The 23,377-nt window shown below is 39.3% G+C and overlaps 1 protein-coding gene across 3 annotated transcripts in view; it reads right to left on the bottom strand.

Annotated features, from left to right (window-relative positions):
• The window catches only part of SEMA5A (semaphorin 5A), a 341,520-nt gene that overhangs the window by 246,774 nt on the left and 71,369 nt on the right, over positions 1-23,377 (bottom strand). For 2 of the 3 annotated variants that reach the window (XM_026842312.1, XM_026842315.1), the window contains exon 2: positions 9,797-9,892. The gene's annotated coding sequence lies outside the window, so the exon portion shown is untranslated. Of the gene's footprint in view, positions 1-9,792; positions 9,893-23,377 lie in introns of all 3 variants that reach the window. The other variant, XM_026842316.1, reaches the window with a different exon arrangement.

The following is a 23,377-nucleotide window of genomic DNA, read 5'->3' as shown; positions in this document are numbered from 1 at the left end:
TAAAACTTGACACAACAGAAATCATATAATATCTGGTGGAATGCACCCAATGAAGCTGTCAAATGAATAAGTAGATGACAAATAACCTAAAGTTAAATGAGGAATGACTCTTGACATATTTGTTTCAATACACAGAAGCCTCTTGTGGATTTCCTTCAGAGCATACATTGTGCTTCTCTGTGTATTTGTGTCTCAAAAAAACCTAAAAAAAAAAAAATATTTTTTCCAAGTCTGAAATATCCCCTTATAAAGTTATTTTAACCTAGTTACATTTCCACATTTTATCTAATTGTTAATGATGATGCTTTTTCTAATGATTTCCATTTAAGAGCTTTCAAGAAAAAATCTATTCCGTAAGGTTATTTCACAAATTAACAATTTTGTGAAAATCCGATTTGTTTGGTGAAATCTTTCCCAGTGGCTTCTCAGTGGCTGACAGCTTCCATCAGTTACAGGCTAAATTACATGAAATGTCTCTGATATCTCCATCATATCCAAAATCACTTTAGACTTCTGTAGCTTTATAGCAGTCATTTTTCATTTATCACTTTGGAATCTTAGAAGCATACAGCATGTATGCACAGATTGCATATGTTGAAACATATCCTAGACTCCTCCTTTTGAGGAATCTAAGATTCAGAGACCAAATGTGTCAAAGTCACCTTGAGCTCATAAATAGAAACATATAGGATGCTTATGACTTCCCTTAGAATTTTCTAAAAATAAAAGCACTGTTTCAGCTTTCTTAGGGTGTTTTGCTTGCATCCAAATTTTCTAGTACCCCCACAGGTGCTTAAATGGAAACTTCCTGACCATCTCTACATTTTATGCCACACAGTACACTCACTGATGTCACAGCAATAGCCTATGGCTCCCCACTGTGCCAGCTCTCCAGAACACCATCAGGCAAGGCTGGATGACCTGAAGTCAGAACATCCTTAGTGCCGCCTGAGACCACAAAGATTTATCCCCAAAAGCCATATAGCATGTCTCTGCACCCCTTTTTGCACTCCTTTCTGTATATCTTCATACCCTCACATATTGCATTCCTCAAAAAAAAAAAAAAAAGAATTGTACACACGGCACAAGCAGGGACTCTTTTCTTGGGATGAACAAATAACCACAACACCAATATGCTGACACACCACATCTGAATGTCAAGGACCACATGCCCACTTACACAACAGCTCACAGCAATAAGCAAAGGCATTGCCTCAGGTAGAATAGCTTCCACTTCAGTCTGCTGGCCTGCCCCTTCATCCGCTCCCATACCAGGTCTATGTCCCTGTTCCAACACCACACCACCTGCATTTTTAAGACCACCAGAGCTGCTGTACATAGGAAGGGTAAAGCCTAAGAGAAGCTGTGTTCATTAGATCACACGGTGTCTCCTGCCACACTTTCTTGCCCTTTCCACTCTCCCGCCACTGGAGCCCAGCTTCCTTCTCCCCTTTCCCTCAATATCCTGCAGAGAGGCTGATCACAACCTGATTCTACTGAGCTGTACTGAGCTGGCTCAATCCGGAGCTGGGTGCTGGCTAACCAAAGGCTATGAATGTGCACAACATAATTTGGTATAAGGTATCTCAAGCTCCCACTCACTCCTCAGTGGCAAGAAGGATGGCACATTTATAAGTCCAGTCCCTTAGTTCACCCTGAGCTGCAGACCTGCCAACCAATGAACTCATGAGAAGTTAGAGGAACCCCACTGCCCCTTTGGTTCGGGACACAAAAATTTGGCATACTACCGTGGATGCACTGATGTCTGAGGAGAAGGGTGGGTTAAAAGACAAAGAAGAAAGGTCTCTGCATGACTGTAAGTAGCTCTGCCCTTCCCACCGCTCCAGCAACACTTCTAAAAGAAGCAAAGAGGTCAGCTTTCAATTTTAAAAGACAACAGAAGTGCTCCTTCATGGGATCCTTCAAAAGCATCATCACACTGGCAACTGAGGCTTGCATTGAGACTTCTGCAGGTTTTTCATCTCCTTTTCATCACAGAGCCTTGGCAGATAATGACAGGACAACTCAGTGCCCATCATATATGTTATGTAGCAGAGTCATGGCATGTACGTAAGTTAATACAAAAGCTAGGAAAGTCATATCCCAGATGCTGCGAGTGGTTGTCGAATAGCCCATTCCTTCTTGGTGTGTCCCAAGACAGGTGGCCAGCTATCCCACTGTGTGAAGACTACCTTCTTGCAGACGACACCAAGTTGGGTGGCAGTGTTGATGTGCTCAAGGGCAGGGAGGCTCTGCAGAGAGACCTGGACAGGCTGGAGCCATGGGCTGAGGCCAACTGGAGGAGTTTCCATAAGGCCAAATGCCGGGGGCTGCCCTTGGGCCACAACAACCCCCAGCAGTGCTACAGGCTTGGGGAGGAGTGGCTGGAGAGCTGCCAGTCAGAGAGGGACCTGGGGGTGCTGATTGACAGCCGGCTGAACAGGAGCCAGCAGTGTGCCCAGGGGGCCAAGAAGGCCAATGGCATCCTGGCTTGTGTCAGCAATAGCGTGGCCAGCAGGGACAGGGAAGGGATCTGACCCCTGGACTCGGCAGTGGTGAGGCCGCCCCTCGATTCCTGTGTTCAGTTTTGGGCCCCTCACTACAAAAAGGACATGGAATGACTCGAGTGTGTCCAGAGAAGGGCAACGAAGCTGGTGCAGGGTCTAGAGCACAGGTCGTACGGGGAGCGGCTGAGGGAACTGGGGGTGTTTAGTCTGGAGAAGAGGAGGCTGAGGGGAGACCTCATCGCCCTCTACAGCTACCTGAAAGGAGGGTGCAGAGAGCTGGGGATGAGCCTCTTTAACCGAGTAATAAGCGACAGGACAAGAGGTAATGGCCTCAAGTTGTGCCAGGGAAGGTTTAGAATGGATATTAGGAAGCATTTCTTTCCAGAATGGGTTGTTGGGTGTTGGAATGGGCTGCCCAGGGAGGTGGTGGAGTCCCCATCCCTGGAGGTGTTTAAGACTCAGGTCGACATAGCGCTGAGGGATCTGGTGTAGTTGGGAATTGTCAGTGCTAGGTTAACGGTTGGACTGGATGATCTTCAAGGTCCTTTCCAACCTGGTTGATTCTGTGATTCTGCTATGCCCTAAGGAAGGGTGGGCCTCAGAGTAAGGGATTGTATTAGCCCCCGCTACAAATCAAGGCTTATTGACACATCTGCCCTCATCTTTCCAATCACTGTAGACCTCGGTGCCTCTCTTTTCTGAGGCAGTCAAACCCCTTTTTGATCATCAGGACAGGGTATTCATTTAAACACAAAGAAAATGCTAAAACACTACCTCTCCTTTCCTGTATTTGTTTTTATTTCTTTTCTCAGCCTGTCACTAGTACTAAGTATGCTCTTACTTTATACAATCTCCACCCCTTCTGCTCTTTTGTAATCCCTTTGCAGTTAAATTCCTTCTTCTTTATTTACCAACTCTATGTTTTGATGTCATTTGAGTATTACTACAGAAAGACACATTATTAAATCTACTTCCAAAACCACAGTCCAAGCATAAAGCTCTTAGAAGGCACACCAAGGAAAATGACCATTAAAAAAAAAAAAAAAAAAAAGCAAAAAGCATGAAAATCTTGTAAATGGCCTCTGTCAATGACACAAGGAAGAACACAAGTACAATAACGCATCCAGAATAAAGTCCAACTAAAACCTGCCCTTTGGATGCAGTTGTGGTCTTGAAAACTCATTAAGTCAGAGCAGAAAAGTGTCAGTTTACATAGCAGTGATGCAACACGACACAATCATCATAGGTATGAGAAGGGTCTATGGAATGGAATTGCTGAAACTCAGAATAAAGAGACCAGGAGGAAAATGCTGAGGAGGCAAGGCCTTTCCACTAGAAGCCTTGTGTAGTAACAAAATGCAGACTTTGACCTAGAAAGGGGCAAAAAGGAAAGGAGACTGGAGAGGAAAAAACACCAAAAAACCACAAAAAACTTGCTGATATTGTATGCATCTGGCCAAGTAAAAAAATGGCAATTTATGGCATCATTAGGAAATGGGTAACACAAAAAGATTTAAAATGTGAATGATACTCAACTTGTCAAAGAATAATAAACTTTGTAGCATGGTGTGCTTTCTATGCTTTACCTCAGCATGCTTCACCCCAGAAAGAGGATGGGACTTGCATGCTACTGAAGAGTCCCAAAAGCATAATTTGAATACAGCAACACATTCCCTTTGGGTTTTCATACCTGGCTAACTCTCTCCTCCGTTACATACCACTTCACCATGATGTTGATGGGACAGTCACAGAGCAATCTAGCAGAAATTCTGTATTGCTAAAGTTACCATGATGTATTCTGTTTTTTAAAATGTTAAGTTTCTGAATATAAAGGATCACATTTTATCACATATTAGTTCAACCACTACAGCCCTATCAATTTCTACAACTAATAATGCCACTATATACAAACACATCTCTTTTACATGGGAAATCCAGTGCAGAGTTCACAGTTCTTTGCTTTTTAAAGACACAAACCTGTATTTATACTGTAATAAACACATCATATAGAAAGATATTGAAAACACAGATCGAAACACAATGCTCTCACTGTGCAAAATCTTTGCAAACATTCAGTGCTCTGCAAATAATAAATAACTGAAGCAGAGGTCACCTCATCAGCTTAATCATGAGTCGCACTGCCAAGATACAGTTTGCTCCAGACAGGCTGTTCTATCTAGTCCATGGAGAAGTAGAGATTGCAATTTCCAGAGCTGCCAATCTTGCATGTTTCCCAGCACTGGATTTCACCATATTTTATAAAGATGCAACCTTAAAATGAGTAAAAAAATAATCCAAACTGCTTGCAGTGCTGTTACAGAAAGGGCTTCCACAGCAGATTATATTCACTACATTAATGAATACACTACAAGTACAAATATCTTTGTGACATGGGGAAAAAAAACCAAAAAAACAAAAAAACAACAAACCAAAACAAAACAAAACCAACATATACCAAATCTGGATCAACAGAGACCACTCAGAATCTCAAAAGAGTGCACTTTTCTACAAATTCTTTTGACATTTTCAATGATCAAGACAAGAGAAAGCAATCCAAAAGACTTCAGGCAATTGAAGTACCTGGACTACTTAAAGGCAGCATTGCAGGAAGTGTGACCTGGGGGGAGGGCATGTGTGCTGGTGGGGAAAGTCGAACCTTATTCCTAACTAGATTTTTAAGAAAAAATAAAAAATAAAGAGATTAAAAATTTAAGTCAAAGACCATTTAATTTCACAGCAGATGTTAAAACCCTGCTTCTAGATGCCATTAATTTTAGAGATTTAACAACAGGCTTTAATGGGAAGAGTCTCATTCTCTGTAGCAAGAAACAAAGGGTCTTTCCATTAGACACAATGACCTCATCCATCCCTCTCTGATCCTCCTTCACCTCATATGCAGAGTCAAGTACTGCACAGTTCATCACTGCAGTACAAAGTGTTTGCAGCTCAGTGGTCTGCAGTTATGTTACATACCAGGCACAGTTTCTGAAAGAGAATATAGCTCCTACATTCCACTCTGAAATTGCTATTGCTGCTTTGAAGCAATGCAGGTTCCTTTTAACAAACGACTACTACTAACAAGCCTTTCATTATTATGCTTCATTTGTTAAAATTCCTCAAGCCTGGCACAAAGGGAAACCTCTCACCACTACACACACAGTGCCACAAGGAAGACACCAGAAGAGTTAGAAGGGCCACAGGGAAGGACTCTTCTTCACAGATGGATTATTTCAAATAATTAGGCGGGTAGGGAAATGACTGATCTAAGCAATACTTTAATTGGTAATGACCTATGTTATATTCCTCTTCATTTTTTCCTTGCAACTGCTCTTATTCTGCAATTCCCCTCCATTTATCTAAAAACACTCCCTTGTATCCCTTCTTCCTGAAAGAAAAATACTCTTTCCTCAGGACTCTGCACACCACTATTTGAAATATTTGTGTCATTGTCTTTGCAAGCCTTGGCCATGTTACTTAGAAATCCTTTGAGTCTCCATTTAAGCTGCTTTAGTCTCAGTTTTGCTACTATTTTAACAAGATTAATTGTTACCAAGAGCAAATATCCTCTCTAATCTAATGAAAAAAAAAGTTCTCCCCTTCCATGTTTCTTGATTTCAAGTCCCCTTGGAAAATTTACAGAGGAAGTACAGATACTGCTAAAGGAAATTTAGACACTCTTTAATACTTGCATGGATCCATCCATCTCAGGTCCATAAACCACTGACTGAAAAACAAAGACACTGTTTCTTTCATTCCCAGTATCTGCTCCTCCAAGCTCCTAAAATCCTGTTCATTCTTAAGAACTTTCTTCAGTAGTTTCTCATTCTTGCTTACCTCTTCCCATTCAATTCCTTCAGTTCAAGCTATGTATTTTCCATTAATCTTGTCCTATGAGCCTCTCTCTTCCAGTAGCCTTATCTGTTTTGGCTATTTCAACTACTACCATTATGCAATCCTGTCACATTTAGCCTTGTCCCCTTGATCATCATTCTGTAAGTCCAACATTTGGCCTCTCAAGATAATTCCCAAACACTAAAGTACCTCCAAGATCAGTGCTCTTCTCATTCTCTTTGTACTCTCTCAAGGCTTTGTCATTTTACCTTGCTTATCTCTCCCCACAAAGTCTACTGTCTCTACACCAAAATGGGTGTCATTAGGACTTAGTGGAAAAAGGTGTTTTGGTAGTATCTCGCTCTCTGAAAGGCAGTACAAACTGTACATGGAACACAGAAAAAAAAAGATTTTTTGACTAAGAACTGAACTCTCAATTAAACAGCTTAACGTATTAAGATTAATTTAATTGTAATTCATCAAGTACCAAAATAAGATTAAAAACATTTATCTTACAACAAGGGGAAAGTTTCTGAGCTCACTGCAAGACCTCACATAAGAGCTAATATTTTTAAAAATATTTTTATTAAGAGAGTTCTCTTGTGGGACTGCACCCTGCAAACAGCACGTAAGAACCGCCACAGTGGGCCAGGCTGGATGTTTAGCCCAAATGGAATGACTTCAACTAGCTCAGACTAAATACCCAGCCTGACCACCACTCTGTCTCCAGAAGCAGTCAAAAGCAGGTGTCTAAGGGAACAATCATATAGAAATATTCTCTTCCACTCCCCTCAAAACCAACATAGTTACTGTGCAGCTTTCAATAATTTTCAGCTCAGTAACTTCCTTACCTAGAGGTAGTACCTTTATTTGTTGCTTCTTTTTCTTTTTTCCTCCCTCTTTTTTTTCTGCCTCCTTTTCCAAATTTGTTCATCATTTTTTTATGCCCATGAAGGACACACAGCATCCCATGGAAATTAATTTCAGAACTGACACACTATCCAAAAAAAAAAAAAAAAAATTTTCTAGTTTTGAAACTGCTCCCTGCCTGTTTCACCTGCTATCTCTCCTAATAAAAAAATAAGGCAGCACTGAGTATTCACTTCCTATCCACACATCTGGCAGCTCATGATTTTACAGATCTCTAGCATTAGCATCTGGCCACTATCTCTTTTCCAGTCTGAAGACTCTTACTTAGCTAGTTCTTGCATGGAAGCTACTCCATGGATGCCTTCTGCATCCTGCTGCCCTTCATCATTCTTGTTGCTCTTCTCTGAACCTTTTCCAGTTCTACTCCACTTGTTCTAAGGAGACCAGAACAGTATACCATATTTAAGACGCAAACACACCAGAGATTAAGAGAGTGGCCTAATGATATATTGATCTCTCTTCTTTTAGAGCAACTTCTGATATAAATTTGGGTCTGATTGCTACTGAAGTATAGAGCTTTTTTTTTTTTTTTTTTTCCTCATTAAATTAGTGCTTCTAATCCCACATCTCAGTCCAGATCAAAATATTTTACCATTACTGACCCTGACTTTCATCCACCATATTACCATGTTAATGGTCACTTACTTTTATAAGGTTCTTCTGCAGTTTTTCAGTCTGCCCCCTTTTCTTTTACCTTCTTTTGCCCTTAATAACTTTGTTTCAGAAACAAACCTTGTCACCACCCTTCTGTTCTAAGCTACTTATGAATGAATATAAAGATCCCTTGGACACACACAGAGATCTCTGTGGAAATCCACTGGTGATTTCCAATATATTTTTCTCCTGGTGTTTTCCTTATTACCATTTAACCAATCATTTAAACAGCTGGCAGTCCCCCTTAACCTGTGCCTATTTAATTCCTTTAAAAGTTTTTTGAAAGGACTTTGAATACCTTTGAAATGCCTTTTCAAAATTTAAGTAGAACAATACATCGGAAAATCTCTTTCATCTGCATGCTGGTTACCTCTTTCAAAGGACCACAGCAGTTTAGCAAGACTTGACTTTGAATCACAAAAATGTTGGCTAAAAGGGATCTCTGGGAGTCATCCAGTCTGACCAAACACTATAAGCCACAGTAGATCGGGTCAGCTGCAGCATTGTCCAGCTAAGACTTGAAAGCCTCCACCAGGAGAGATGCAACCCCCTGCTCCCTGGGTAACATTTTCCAGTGCTGCACTACCCTCCTAGTGAAAAAGATTTTCCTACAATGCTCAATTAGAACATTTCAAACTGCGGCCTGTGTATATTAACCCCCTGTTATGTGGTTTGCCACTACTAAAAACATTGGCTCTGTCATCTCTGTAAGCACCCTTCAAGTAGTTGAAGGCTAATAACCTGTTTCTAAATTTCCTCTTCATCAGGCTCTCCTTCAGAGAAATCAATTATTTCTCAGTATTTCCATCACATTTATCCAATATCCTTTCTAAAACAGCTGATAAACTAATTTTTTAATTAATCCAGTTAATTTAAACAAAAGGACTATTTGTTTCTGGGCTCCCTGATTCCACGACGCTTTCTAAAACATGGCATCAAATTAGACACTTGAAGTTCTCAACTGCTGAGGCACTTTAAAGCAAGAGGCTACATGCCAGTCTGTGGCTGGTCTATTTCACTCTTCCGTTCCTTAAAAACTTGGGTAAACTAAATCTGGACTTGTTAAATTTGGAACATGCAATTTGTTCCACAATCTCTCTTACAAATGCTTCCAGATGAGAAAGGCAATCTCATAAGCCTCCCATGAGAAGGCTTCCAAAACAGGAACCACCCCCTACTTTTCAGTGGTGAGCATATACACACAAGAATTCTTTAGTTTTCTGCCATGGCTTCATCTCAGATCAGATCATTCATTTCATAATACCATTATATGAGTCCCCACACATTCTTCAACTGGTTCCTGCTACTGGTGTGATTGGAAAAAAAAAAAAAAAAAGCAAGCATTTATTGATTTTATGTTTATCCTGATAGGGGAATTTTTTGGTCCTATTTCCTTCTTTGAATGCAGCCACAGCTTTTTTTAAGATGTCATCTTGCTTTTAATAGTTCCTCTACCTTGTCATTTAGCTATACAGGCTTCCTTTTCCTCAGTCTTTTTTAGACTGATGGTTAAAATTCGTGTGGAGTCTCCAAAACAGCATCCTGAAATAGTCTCTGCCACCTACAAACATGTTACTCTTACAGTTGCCCTTTCAGTTTTTCTTTAAACAAACATCCCCATTTTTACATAGTTTCCCTTTCCAAAGTGGAGCATAATTTAATAGAGGGGAGAAAAAAAGGAGAATTGAAGGTTGTTTTTCTTACATTCCTTTAATTTCCATTTCTTGCACTTTCTTAGCTCAGAAAGGAGAGAAAGGCAGAATACATGTAACGGTCTACAAAGCCATCTCACATGTCTTTTTCCAGACAGCATCTTACAATCTCTCCATGACATCACCATCTTCTCACTGAACAAAATACAGTCTCTTACCTACCTTTTAGTCACCATCCCTCTGTAATCATCTACTGCTTCTGCTCAGTGTTTGTGCAGAGCCTAGCACAGTGGGGTCATTGGTCTACCTTGTAGGCTCCTAGGAGATAAGGAAACATAAAAGAGAAATAATAGGTATTGAAGAGACGGCTCATCAGCAGTTCTCAGATATTTATAACAGTCATAAAACATCTGTCTTTCAAGACAATAAATTAGAAATGTAAGGCACTGAACTACACAGTGTGAACAAAAACTAAACAAAGAGGCAGAAAAAAATCATTCTTTAAAATAACTGGCAGCTGGGGATGAGAATCAGAAGAGGAGTACTTGTCACAGAATTGCCAATATCCATGGGACATATGAATTCAAGAAAAATCCTCACTTTAAAGATCTCCCTTGGTGCCCTAATCACCACTAAAATTAAACATGCCTAAAAGGTGGGCTGAAATCTGACCTCAAGTGAAAACCATGACAAAAATCAGGGGGGCAAAACCTTAGTATTCTTTCATCTTTCCATAAAACAGAAAGTTCAAAAGGCAAACACAGTTACTGTCTAACATCTCAAAACAATATAAAAGACATTTTCAAGAAAGAGAGATGCATCATTAAGAATACTTCAAGATGTTAACCCATTTCGTAGGAATGACAATGACCATATAGAGATTCAAAAAATTATCTTGCTGTTTTCTTTATTGAAACAAAGAAGGTACTGCTAATCAATCAAGTGCTATCTTTACTTGAAATGTCAAGATAGGAATCACATAGCAGTTTCCTTCTCTCAACACCTCAACAAAAAGGTACTTCACTTTAGAAGGAAAAAAACAATAGTAGTCCATCCAATTTAAGCATTCATTTCTTTAAGAATGTCTATGGCACAGAACAAATACACTAGCAATCAACAGTTCACCTTTAAACCCAATCAAAAACATGAGGCAAAAATGAGTCTTCATTCCACTCTGTTTACTCACTTAGATAAAGTGACTGTACTAGATGGCTGGAAGTGCTTACAGTTGTTTTCCAGTGCTTTCCTGACCTATGAAAGTCTCAGGAAATATGTTCAAAGCATAAGCAGTACTGCATAAAGGCTTTTTATAGCAACAAAACATCATATGAGCAAGAAAAACTCTTCAGGTTAGACAACGAAGATCCAGATTTATGTTCACCACGTCAAAATTTCTCACAAACCCCCTGCTCCATCACCAAGTAGTTCAAATTTTATAATTTCCATAATTTCTTCTAAATTAAGAATTTATATCATATGTGCACATATACACATCCCTCTGTGAAATTCAGCAATGTCAAACTCTGCTGTAGAAGTTGCCAGGAGCAGATTTAGAGTGTTCTCCATAGCATAGAGCTCTATGGAAGCTAAAGGATGGAAGGTCATTTTGAATTTTATAGTCCAAGGTGGTAGCTGAAGCTTATATTGTTGAGAATACATTGTGTCACCTTCTCTTTGTCTCCCACTTTTCAGAAAGGCAAGGACAAATTAAAATCTTGGAAGAGGACCAAGTTCTGCTCTTTATATTACTACGTACCAGAGAATACTTGAACACCTCAGCACAACTACCCGCCACCCATGCACATTGATGACAACGTACACTGAGACTTTCAGTCTGTCAAGTAATTAATTACAACTGTTACCATGCAGTAAGTTCTACAGACAACTATAGGCAACCCATCTCTAAGATTCAGTGTGCTAGTGATTTATGTATGCACTCACTACACCAGAAAAAGCAGCTGAATTATGCTTTGAAACATTACAAAGAAGGCTGTATACCTCAATTTTTCTAAACAAATCTGACAATACTCATGCTTTCTATATGCACTTCAAACCACCCACTGTCCCTTCACCACTCATTTAATGATTCATATTTCTATGTAAACATCTCAGGTTTTATCTTAGCAAAATAAAAACTTTAGCAAGTTTATTTTTATACTAATCATAAAAATTACCTAGACAAAAGTCGAAAGCGGAGTCTGAATCCACCTTATTGATTTAGGGAACCAATGGACACACAGAAAAACAAACTCGTAAAGCTTGGATTTCTACAGATTCATAAGGGATTGCTTCCCTTATACCTCTTAATATGGTGACCCTGCTGTTCCTATGCCTGTGGCATCAGTCTTATTGGGCATATCGGGCACCCTCTGTGGTGGCACTCTCATTAGGCACAATACAGTACATGCTGTGGGTAGGATAACACCACAAATTAGCCTGAATATTCGTTTCGTTAAAATAAATTTAGGCTAACTCACCCTACGCAGCTCAGGCCAAATCAATCTTACAAAAATTGTATATTAAGCCACCAAAATCAGAAGACTGACTGCAGAAAACACAGCAGGTTTTTTTGTTTGGGTGTATATAAGCATGTTTTAGTTTAGTTTTGCTTTAGGTTAGCATCATCTGTTACAGCAAAAAGGCTACAGTGGCTGTGCTCCCTGCCTCTGACTCCTACCTTTTCCTTTCTAAATGACTTTTGAAATCGATGACCAGTTTCAATCTAACACAAAAACTTTCATGAAAATGGCCAGGCAAAATAAGAGACAAACTCACTTTCCAAATAGCTATTTTCCCCTACTCTCAGTGACACAGGCACACAAGAGGGGAATTCAGCCATGGTACATTTGCCCAGAAGCATATTAATTGAAAAGAACAGGGAAAAAAAAACCTTCTGCAAATGGATAAAAGCATACATAGGTGTATACTAGTGGAAATTTTCCAGAATGCTAGATTTAATGATAAACATATGGGAGTGCTGTTTCCCACTACTGTTAGAATAAGGTACTGAAGTCATTGGTACGACCAAGCAGTGTGATTAAATCTGGTAGGGGGGTGGAGGAGAGCACACATGCAGTTAACAGCCTTTGCTGTCACAGGGATATGGGCACTGCTCTCACATGTGCCTAGTATATTTGGAAAGATTTTTGGCTACACACTGAATTGAGCAAAGAAATAGTCATAGCATGTCTAGACACCATGGCTCGTCTGCATGCTGAGACTTCCCACTTCTGCTGTAGCTGCACGGCACTGCTCAGGCAGCGTGCCACAGCAGCAACCTCACCTTACCCAGTCACCTGGGAGCTTGCCCGGGCACCCAGGACTTTCAAACAACACCTAACAGCAACCACTGCTCACCGCACAAGGCAAAGAACACTGCGAGGGGTAAGAACACGTCTGCTCCGTATCGCTCCACCAGCCAGCCTTGGCTTTCTCTCCATAGATACCACAGACAGAGTTAGGCAAGCTGCTCCAAGTGACTTCTGCTGATGTTGGTGGGGCTGAAGTACAAGTGTCAGGATCACCAAAGAGATGGGGTTTTTCCCCACTTCAGTGCTCTCACCATCTACACACAGCAGAAACGAGCACATATAAGTAAACTTTATGTACTGCTTAAAATACTATTAAACAAACTATTTGCTTTTGTTGCTATCTGGCAGTGGGAGAGAAAATCATGTCAAAACTGAAAGTATACTAAAATTGAAAGGGAGAGATGAAAATAATAATAATTTTTTTTAAAGATTCAAATATACTCCCTCCTCTTCCCTTCCTCCAAAAAACGCCTGAATTATGCAAATATACCCCACTTTCAGGGATGAATCAAGGATGAATGGTTAGAACATCTGCTATATACAACCTTGTGCTCCCTCTGGAAAACCTAATATTTCTTCTTATAATGTATGCTATCTAATATTAACACTTATATTTCTCTTTTCATGACGAAGAGGTCCTCACATAAGGAAAGAAATCTCATTAAATCCAGCTTATTTGCTGGACTAAAGAACAGATGTGGAAAGATAGTAATTATTAAGTAAAAAATAGGAATACTCTTGTTATAAACCTGTATTTTGTTTGTATGTTTTTTAAAATCACAATATGGAGTAAAACTACAACAAAATAAATGTAGGCATTTTTAGGGAAAAAAGAACAACAAACAAAAAAATCAACAACGTCCTTGAGCATGTCCCAGCCGCCACTGTTTGAGACCACAGAACCAGCCCACAAAAAAACGCATCCCAAACAGGCAGATACCTGCAGACACAAGCTGCAGAGCAGAAGCTCAATGTATGGAGCACTACACCTGCTCTCAGACTCCTTTATGTGCAGGGCTGGGAAACATCCAGGTCTTCACAGATGTGTCTTCTGATTCAACTTTGAAATCACATCTGGACAAAACAGGAGCAGTACCAGGACTCCCTTAAGCTCCAGCATTCTTCTTACCTTGCGAAACACAAGCTCCAAGTCATGAAGAACTGTAGATATCTGCACACACGTACACACACGCTCCCACGCACAAATCACATGAGCAATAGATCTGACTCATCCAGAGTTTGTCAGGCTTACTTCACGGGCATGGTAAATTTAATATAATCAGAACACGAGACAATCATGGCCCACATGAAGATCACCTTTGCAGAAAAGGAGAGTCCCATAAAGCAGACTCATTGCAATTGCTGTAACACATGCCAGTGCTCAGGAATATAAGCCCTGGTTATATTTGGCATATTGATAGCTACACCACTGGTCATGGTACCTCAGTTTTACTGACAAGGAAGGTCTTGGCAAAGAAAATTAGATTCATGAATTACCCACAGCTTTAACTCTACAGTATCACTTTATTCTTCACTAGGCCAGAATAAGAACAAATGTAGAGACTGGAGTGCCAGGATGGGAAATGTATTGCTGACAGGAAAGCACAGATCAGAATATGTGAAGTCACCAGTCAGCCAGAGTTCTCTAGCTGCAAATTATAAAAGACAATGACATAACATTTATTTGGTTTTGAAGGGATTTGACTAATAATAGCTCATTTAAAGCTGCTGAACTTGCCCTACTTACTTGCTTTAACTCCATCTAGGTCAAAGTGACAAGACATGTTAGTGCAAATGTAACCTTTTATTTAACTAACCACCACAGATTTATAGTCCGAGAGTTGGGGGGGTGGGGGGTGGGTGGAGGGCGTGCGCTGTTTTTAATATTGCAGGAATTTCAGGAAGGATACCATGCAACAGTAAATCTCCTTTCTTCCACAAAATGCAACACTGTACTGCTTCTACCTCTTCTATAATTCTCACCTGTAACAGTCTCAACATCACTCCACCCACTCCGATAAGAGCAACTGCCCATGGAATAAAACGTTACTCGTCTTCCAGAATTCTGCCAATTCATTTCCTATCCTAAGTGTTACTCAAATTTAAGTCATGTACTCAAAACTGAGGTTGGCATGTAAATCTTAAATCTCATTGATCACCATATAAATTCTTCAAAATCTACACCAATTTAGGAAAACCAAGCAAAACAGAATACTCTATAATCTATGCATTTAGTCTGCATAATACCAAACAGTTGCTCCCTCTCTTTCGTTAACCAGTATATAGCTACTTTATTTTCCAAAGGCAAGTAAGCTAAGAACAGTAAAACCAGAACTATGGGTATCATAGAAGAGAACTGAGAAAAAGCATCTTCAGGTATGTAACCATAAAACAATATATTATGTTTTATTTGACCTTTTGCAAAAGCCAATGAACCTTTTCAATCGAGTTTTTAAAAATTCAAGTGAAGATTAAACGACAAACACCTTTTAGAGAAAAAAAAGTCCACAAGCCCCAGGAAAACCCTGGGTTTTATTTACTATTCTGAAAGACATTTTCTGTACTGGAGAATAGCAGCTGGTATATTTTCTGTAGCATACTTAATTCAGAGACATCTGCTTGCTAGCAGACCAAGGATGAAGCTTGGGGTTATGAGACCTGGATTATATTTCTGGCTCAGCAATTGATTTGTGGTGCAGCATTGAGAACCTTGTTTTGTTCCCATTTTACCATTATAAAATGTGAATATGTCTTTTAAGATACCCTAGTTTCTTTAAATAAAATGCAAGTTTTTATATATCCCAGTGAACTGCACTGTGAAAACTGCAGTTCCAATTAAGAGTGAACTCCTGAGTATAGTGACAATTTTAGGAAAGCTTTATGGTCATGTTCTCTCAGTCAGGGAGCCCAGCTGCCTTCTGGAGAAACGGGACTGAACAGATTCATTTTAGGTACTGCAGATGCCAAATAATAAGTAAAAGACTAATCCTGAATATTGCAGCTGCTGATAATGCTCGTTGCCTAACAATGCAGAAAGTATTACACTCACTATTGCCTACAGCATGCAGTGCTACAGAGAAAAAAAAAAGAAATTATATGTAGTCTGGGAAAATCCAAGATGATAGCCTGAAGAGGAAAGTAACTCAGTCCATATAGCTTGAGGTTATGAGGAAAGTGTTTGCTAATATGCAGCAGACTTCCATAATTGTGCAGCTGAAGTAATAATACCCCAACAAAATGCCATTACAATTACAGTGTTTAACAACTGTGCCAGTTTTCACACACGTCAGTTTATTCCACAAGCTGGCTTATCCACTTTGTTAGTTTAAATGCTCCAAAATGATTTAAAGAAATAATATGCACTATATTTTAAAGACAGGAGACCATATTAAATCCTGGGTAAGTCTATTAATTTTAATTGTGAGGTATCAGGATAAAAATAGATCTGTAGTCTGATTTTTCAAATGGGAGAGTTCTTAAACAATACTGGGGGGCAGGAGTTGGGGTGGTGATGCAGCACATGAACAACCTTCACACAATTTAGGTTCCCAGCCCAAATGCATAAGAATCTTTTAGGATATAAGAGAGAGAATTAACAAATTTCTTAATCTACTGTGCTTTCATATTCTGCCTCTTTTTTTTTTTTGGCTTAGATTGTTCTTCAGTGATGGATGCTTTCCCTTCTTCCATCTCAGCATGCACGAGAGAAAGACAAAACTTAGCATATCCATCACCAAAGCCAGAACACACAGCACAGTCCATCTGGTACCATAAATCGCAAACTGATAGATGCTCCTCCCCTCCCCCACAAGCTTCTTAGCTCTTCTGCTCTCTCTTCAGCACAAAGTCGAATGCTGGGGGGGTTTGAGGTTTCTAGGTGGCTGTAGAGATAGCAAGAATATCGTGACTGTGATCTGGACATATTCCAAGACTTGTCTGAAATATTCTTACCCAGGGCCAAATGTTTTCCCCATCAGCAGTGAAAGCATTCAATGCTTTGGCATTCTTCTAGCAGCCTATCCCTCCCTTTGCCACCCAACGTGCATGCACACTCCCATCTCCCTGGCTGCTTGCAGTGCTGAAGCAATCACAAATGCTTCAGGCAAAGCAAAGATACAGAGGTATACACTTTAGTCCTGGGCATCATCCCAGGGAAGACACAATAATTTCCAAGCTCCTCCTCAACAGATTATTTTTCTTCTTCTGTTCAGTACTAACAAAATTAAGGAAGGAGAAGAGTTTAATGTACAAATAGGATCTCTGTCAATAATTTCATTCCAATGCCTAGTTCATCACAAACTGTTATTAAAAGCAAACATCTACTATCTCCTACTGTGCACTAGGCTTAAATGACAAAGCACAGAGCAGATCCCAGAACTGCTCCGCACTGTGCCACAGTGAACCTTTCACACCCCTCCTTGACCTCCTTCAGTACCTCCAATTTTTGCAGAATCTATACTTACTTTCAAGTGGCATATTACATTCACTTTTTTTTTTTTTTTTTTTTTACTAAGTAGACCATGAATCTGCACTAAGTAGACATGATTCTGCATTCACCACACTGATGTTCACCTCAGCCAGCAAACAAAAAAGAATACGTGGATCTGATTTTGCTCCTGTATTTCAAGTCTGATTTAGAAACCCATTTCATGTAAAAACATAACATAAAAGAGAGCAAGAGGTTCTGGCAGCTGGTATTGGGGATAATCTGGAGATTCTGCACTCAAGCAGTAGGGAGAACTTGGGCAGAAAAGTATGCAGACAATAAGCACATTATCTTGAGAAGCATTTATTAAAATGCAGTGCTAACTTCAGTATCCGGTATTGGTTCTCATTATCTTTGACAATTCACCAAGCAACACTTACAATTTACAACTTAATAGTATGAATCAGTAACACATACAGAACTAACTGCAGCAAATTGCCCAATAAACAGCAAACTCCTATTAGAAATGACATTAGGAATATTCAACAACTTGAATTGTGACACAGATTTTGCTTACTAAGACAGGATGGGAGGATGCATGTCCTGTCTGAAAGCACTTGTATGATTCCGCTGTTTCTGATCACTTGTAATTATATAAGAAGAAAAAAGGCATTTCATTTAGAACATCTGCACCAGAGCAAGTCCCTAAAATTTTCCTAGAACAAGTGCAGGAAATAAATAGCACAGACAAGGAAAAGTAAGAACTAGGACACACCCAGACTTGATATGGAAATCCTGATGTCAGGACAGGTACTCCCTTCAAAAATACAAACAAGACTGCTGGAAAAGTTGCCATGTTCCAAAGTTCTCATCCTCTTTCAAAGGTAAGAAAATCTGAAACAGTGCAACAAAGCAAAGAAAGATGTGCACTGCAAATAATCTGTGAGATAATCACACTTTGTCTAAAATAAGGTTCAAACTCTACTACTAAATCAATCTATACACTTGGTGCCCATGCTGCATTTGCCAGTGCTTTTACCCATCCCACATCTTAAATTGTTCTCTAACTTTCTACCCCAAGGTCTGAATTTTTTCAAAACAAATTAATTTGCCTCTCATGTTACATTATGCTGGGGGCAGTATTATACATAGAGATTGTAAATGAAAATTAGACCACACAGAAAGATATACTACATTATTCCAGATTAAAAAAATGTTAAAATAGGATTTAAACAGAATAACTTTAAGGTAATAGGGTAAAAAAATACCTTTAATTTTGAAAACAATTGTAGTATTTTACAATCATCACAGATGAGATGAATCTAAACAAAAATGTGAAAGCATCAGGAAATGTGAACGCACATTTAAACTCCCAGACCACTTCAAATTTCTGCTTTACTTATGTTGTACACTAAATGTACATATAAATACGGGTTGTAGCTCCAGATCAGATGCAGCTGTATTTTAAGAACTTTTAGGTTTATTTTTTCATCGTTTACTTTCTTTGATTCTCTCAAGAAAAAGATTTCATGGTGAAGCCACCGCTTTCACAGCAATGAGGAACATATTACACACTATTTACTTTTGCAGGGTTTGTCAGGTATCTAAAGGTTTTGGGTTTTTATAATTTAAACAAGTTGAAGGGACACATTTCATAGGTCCCTTACAACCTTCTCCTAAGGAAGCATTCTTATCCCCTCATCCCGAAATCTGATCAGCTACAAAGACCCATTTGAATTACCCGGTAGAAGATTAGCGAAATGTCTAATTCTTCTTGCCACAACACAGGACTATTTCTGTCCCTTTTTGTGCATGGCACCTCCAACCCCTCGTGGTTAGGACCTGTGCTCTTTGTTCTGCCATCATGAAACCACGCAGTCAGTGATGGTCCAGAAGTGCACCTCTGTAGAGGAGTTTTTGGTGCAGCAGGGACATGGCAAAGTCTGGGACTTGTACAATGCAGGCTTTGAGACGCTCAAGGCCAACCTGGCCTCGGGCCCATAGGAGCGCTCAGACTTCAGCACGTAGACCCTGCAGCACGAAGACTTCTTATCTACAGGATAAGGAACAGGCTACAACTAGAAGAATTGCAGACTCTGCGAAGAAACTAACAAGAAACGAAACTAACAAGAAACGAAACTGCTTAGCAAGGCTTAGGACATAGAACATGACCAGTACACTCTCTCCAATCACAAAAGCAGCCTGAGCACGTGGACAGTAGCAATTAACCAATCATAGTAAAGGTTAACCTCATGCACTACTAACTACAGTATAAATATGTGCTGTAAACAATAAACGGTGGAGCATTCACCATAACTCTATGAGTATTGTGTGTTTGACTCTGGACTCCCCGCGCTACCTCACACCTCACCTGACACATCAAGACAGACCCCTGGCTCTCTCCCTCGAGAATTTCTGAGCAATGGTAAACACTCTGGTGAAACAGAATTCTAACTCAAACTTGTCCTTCCTTTAAACAATGGGAAGGAGGACTTAACCAAAAGGGAAAATGTTCTGTAAATATGCAACCTTGACTTACTGGAAGCCTTAGTGTCCTAGCAGGGCACTCAGCAATGTTTTCACCAGACACTGTAGAAACCTCTTTGCTCTGCTCTGACTTAATCAACTTAAAATGATGCTATATACTATGCTGTTAATAGAAAAATCTTTTCTTCTCCAAAATCAATCTATTAAAAACAAAACAAAGCCATATTTGTGTTAGTTTTTCTTATCCCCCCAATCCTTTCTCAGTGGTGGAAGAAAAACCAAAACCAGTTTATCTGCTACTGTTAGCCTCTAGTGCCAGTCAAAATAAAGTCAAAAGACGTCAAAAATCAAACGATGCATTTTGATTTTGTTTGTGTCCACACATTTATGTGCAAAGAGCTACCTTCAGATGGTTCCTTCAGTGATTTAATAGTCAAGGCTCAAGTCAGTCTTAACAGTGTTGCACCTGGAGAGAACCTGGTCTTTGAGAACACCAAATACACCCCCACACCTCGCAGTTACTCAAAATCAGGCTCCAAATACATAAAAATGTTCTTTTTTATACAACATTATGTCACAGTCCCTCCTCATTCCCTGAAAAATCCTCTTAAGAACATAGTTTAGATTCAGCAATATTTGGAAGAAAATTTTCCCTACTAACTTCCAGGAAGATCTTTCATAGTGTTTTGTACACTACTACTGGGAACTACTGGGAAAAAAATGGAAAAGGTTTCTCTATTCTCTGGTTGAAACATGCTCTTCCCCAGAAGATCTATAGGCCTGTACTTGGTGCATAAAGTCTCAAGGCAGGTAGAACAAAGAGACAATCAGGCAGTCAACACTGTTTGGGACACAAAGTTGGGCAGTTCTGGAGGCAGAAACCAGACAATGAAAGACAGTGATAAACACTTCTTGATACACTGGTTTTAGGTATACAGGCTGCCTTCCTTTTTTACAGAGTATAAGGATCATCTGCTTTTATATTGGGTAGTCAAGAAAACACCTCATTTCTGTACATAACATTAATGGACTGCATAGCCTGTAAATACAAAAGCAGATCCCATTTGAGAGTCAGGTATTAAGGCAGAGAAGAGGAAAAATCCTGATTCAGTAACTGAAGGAAATCAAAACTAATATTGAAATGGAAAGTATAAGGCAAGTCATCAAGTGAGGTTAATAAACTCACCACCAAGTATCATATTCTTGTTTACACATTCTTACATGCCTAAAACTGCAACAAGTGCTATTTGCTGTTTCCTGATAATGTCCCAACTCATGCTTAATTTCTGCACCTCTTGAAACATCTGTAAATTAGAAGAGTCATTACAGACAACTGGTTACTTAAAAATTTGAGGGGCAAGCCATATGCACTATGCTTTTTTTAATATGGTAGAATTTACTACAATTTCTAACAGAGGATATATCACTGGGATTTAAGACATATGTTGTTTTCTCAGGTTCAGAGTTTTGCAGTTTGTAAATTAAAATCAGTTTTCTCAATAAAAGCTAAAGTTAGTAAGCGAAACCTAAAGAAGAAAGTTACAATTATCACAATATCTTCTGTATAGCCTATTGAGTGACACCTTTAGACATGTCAAGCTCTTCCGACAGCAGTGTGGCAAAATAAACAAGCTCATTTTCCAGGCATCTCATGTGTACAATGGGATGCAAAGTCAATAAAAGCAATCAGAGCTCCTCAACAGCACTTCTGTTCTGACTCTCCAAAGTACATAGTGGAAATCTTGTGGGGAAATTGTATAAAAATCCAAGTTAGTTGCCCACCTGATAGTGCTGTTTATGCTACATACTGCAGAGAGACACATTCAGGCATCTTCTCCCATTCTGCATTAGCCTGTTTTGCATTGAGTTATGTTAGAGTTTTATTAATGCTTTTTTACTTGCCTCTCTATGTGTCAATGATTCAAAGAAAGCAAAAGATGGAAAAAGTCAGAACAATAACATAAGTCTCCCACCCCTGTTTTAGAACACACTCTACAGAAATTGCCTCAGAAGGAACATCACGTTCATTTGCACCAGCATAACCAAGGGGAGTCGGTTTTGTTTCCTTTCAATTTATTTTTACAGACACACTACTTCTGATGTGTGCTTCACCTCCTTAAAGAAAAAAAAAAATGGTTAAGGATGCCAGAGCTGTCCCCTCAATGGCAAAGGAACAAGGAGAGTTGGAGAATAGCAACCATGGTAAAAATTCCATTCAGGTCACTATAAGCGTTCCCACTGGTCTCCACAAAACACCAAACAAACAAGACTGGAATTCATTCAACTCCAGCTTCAGTCTTTCAAAACCTATAATTACTCCCAAAGGACTAATGAGGAAGCCAGTTCTCCATCTCATAAGAAATACTGACAGACCATCAGAAAGCAAGACACTTAGTACTGTGTAGCAGACGAAACTCGTCCTTAAAATACTGGGAGAGGTAGTGAGGGAAGTGGATTTTTAATGAATCTAACATTTCCAATAATTTCATCCTACAGAAGAAAGGCATTCATCTGCTCTGTCTTCCTTCTCAGACAGTCCTATTTTTAAACCATCTGTTTCACAAAATGCCTCGACTTACATATTTCAAAATGCAATAGGACCCTCTGAAACAAACGGGACATGAGACAACAAGAGAGAACTATCTGTTGCGTAAGAACAGCTCTGGATGGATTTCGACAACTTGCTCTGTTCAGACAAGTTACATCATTTCAGTTCCTTCCCTACTCATCAAAATGGGGTTCCAGACTTAGTCAAGACAGACTTATGTGAAGATGTCAGTAACTTTTGTTTACAAGGCAATAATTACACTTGATCCGCAGGAAAACAAACCAAGATGCAAATTCCTATATATTTATTAAAATACTGGATGTTCTTCCCCTTCCACAGAAGATCTAATACTTATGCTGAAGACACACTGCAGGAATTTTTTATTTTTATTTTTTTTTTTTTTTAAATGCACTGTACGTATTTGACTCTCTGAACTTCAGACATATGATAAAAGTAGCAAATCAGCATCTCTGAAGTCTAATGTACCATTGCTCCTAATAAATCACCTCCCAAAGAGAATTATGCTAGTAAAAACTCAATTCATGGCCCACTATTAAAAGGTTTTTCAGTGTTTTATTGCACTCTTTTAATGATCTAATTTTACAATGTAATTCTTCATTACTTATCTTGGATCACCACCTTAAGCTCTCATTTCAAAGAGCAACACAAACAAAGTTAAGTTGTCCTCTGGAACTCTCAAACATTAATCTGAATAGCAAGGTTGGTCAAATTAAACTTCAAATATCATGGCAACTCTTCTGAAATTCTTTTTAAATATATCATCTGCCACACTTTGGAAGGCAAAGAGTTTTCTGCAACAGATGTTCGAACCAAAAACTAATTTAAAATGCTAGTACCTCATCCTGCAGATGGCAAGCTTTGAGTTCCCTCCTGATTTCTCATTAAAAACCCCCCATAACTTAGTCCTGCAAAACAGTTCGAAGAACCACTTCTATGTCGTGGATTATTAAGCTGAACCAAAAGGATGAAACGTTTAAAATATAAGAGAGAGCTACAACTCAAAGAAAATC

Source organism: Athene cunicularia (assembly GCF_003259725.1).
Source record: "Athene cunicularia isolate RWA chromosome 2 unlocalized genomic scaffold, athCun1 chr2_part1, whole genome shotgun sequence".
NCBI lineage: Eukaryota > Metazoa > Chordata > Aves > Strigiformes > Strigidae > Athene > Athene cunicularia.
The sequence above is the reverse complement of the archived record's forward strand: the minus strand, read 5'-3'. Positions and strand labels throughout refer to the sequence as shown.